The sequence below is a fragment of the Capra hircus genome, unplaced genomic scaffold (assembly GCF_001704415.2).
Source record: "Capra hircus breed San Clemente unplaced genomic scaffold, ASM170441v1, whole genome shotgun sequence".
NCBI classification, from domain to species: domain Eukaryota; kingdom Metazoa; phylum Chordata; class Mammalia; order Artiodactyla; family Bovidae; genus Capra; species Capra hircus.
In genome coordinates this window covers 11,658-13,308 of record NW_017216269.1, presented here as the reverse complement: position 1 = coordinate 13,308, position 1,651 = coordinate 11,658, and the positions used below count along the sequence as shown (strand labels likewise).

The following is a 1,651-nucleotide window of genomic DNA, read 5'->3' as shown; positions in this document are numbered from 1 at the left end:
AAAGAATTGATGCTTTTGAACTGTGGTGTTGGAGAAGACTCTTAAGAGTCCCTTGGACTGCAAGGAGATCCAACCAGTCCATTCTAAAGGAGATCAGTCCTGGGTGTTCATTGGAAGGACTGATGTTGAAGCTGAAACTCCAATACTTTGGCCACCTGATGCAAAGAGCTGACTTATTTGAAAAGAAGCTGATGCTGGGAAAGATTGAGGGCAGAAGGAGAAGGGGACAACAGCGGATGAGATGGTTGGATGGCATCACCCACTCAATGGGCATGAGTTTGAGTGAACTCCAGGAGTTGGTGATGGACAGAGAGGCCTGGTGTGCTGTGGTTCCTGGGGTCTCAAAGAGTCGGACACGACTGAGCGACTGAACTTAACTGAAGCTGGCTAGAGGAAAGGGCTCTGATTTGTGTTCCATTCTGTTAGCTTTCCATGCACTGGCCTTGGATAGAGGTGGTACAGGCTTAGGAACCAGGTTCTTATAGACACTTGGAACCATGGTTAACAATTTGTTTCCATTTGCATGATGAGATCCTGGTGAATGCAGCAGAGAAGGCAGCAGCAGGATCTTTGAAAACTTTTTTGATGACTAGCATTTTGGAGGGCTGCTTGGCACTAGGTGGGTTTTCCCACACTTTAGAAGGGGTCCCAGTAGGTCTGCATGGCTGATTCTGTTTGCCAGTTTCTGGATTCAAAGAAGGAAAGTCTTCCTCTTCAAATAGCAGCTCTTCCACCTTATCTTCTTTCTTTCTCTCCCCTAATATCTGTAGGTGGCTTTTCCTAAAAGGCACATTCTTTCTTGAAGTGGAAGCTGCCATTCCAGGGGCGATGGTTTCCAGTGCCAACCCCACTATGCTGGCTTATACAATCATGACTAGTGCAGAGCCATGCCAACTAGATAGGTCCCCTGTGATTCTAGCATACGCTCCCTTAGAGACACCAGAGTCCACAGAATCATGGCGGAACAGGGAGGGCTGGTGCAAGAATCTCCTATTATCTGAAAGGTCCATTGTTGAAAAAGCCATCAGAGGAATTACGTCTACAACAGCTTACTCCAAATCTACCATCTCCTTGGGATAGGTGCCCTCCATGTTTTTTGAAAGTTCCTGTAGGTGACTTAGCTGACTGTGATGTTGAGAAATTTAGCCAAGCAGGAACAAAGTTATGCGGCACCGTTTAAATCCAGTGTCTCTTTTCAACAAGGTGAGGCCTCCAACCTCATGGCCAGGATCCCAGAGTATAATCCCTGTGGTCCTGCTTCCTGAACTTCTTTGAGTTGCCAGCTGGATTTCCACGAGGTTCTCTTGTTAAGAGGGTACTTAATTAGGCTGGCCAGCAGAACGCCTTACGATGAAGCACAAAGAAGCCAGGCTCTGTGTGGATCAATCTCTCAGTCCACTCAACTGCTCATCTTAAACTATCTAGTTCCTGACATGTTTCCCAAAGGGGAAGGAAAAAGGGGAGAGAGAGGGGAACATAAAACGTATTTGTTCCATTTAAAAAATGGGAAAGGGGAAAGAGCTATATTAATGTTCAGCTCATTCAGCTTCCTTGAGTGATGGCACTATGATGTTGCTTAAATAGATAATACATGGACATGTGCACAGTGAATGCAAATACTGTTCATAACAAGGTCATAGCTTAGAAAGAC

General features: G+C 45.7%; 1 pseudogene; it reads right to left on the bottom strand.

Annotated features, from left to right (window-relative positions):
- Nucleotides 1-373: 373 nt before the first annotated feature.
- On the bottom strand, nucleotides 374-1,176 carry LOC108635460 (annotated as a pseudogene).
- Nucleotides 1,177-1,651: the final 475 nt, after the last annotated feature.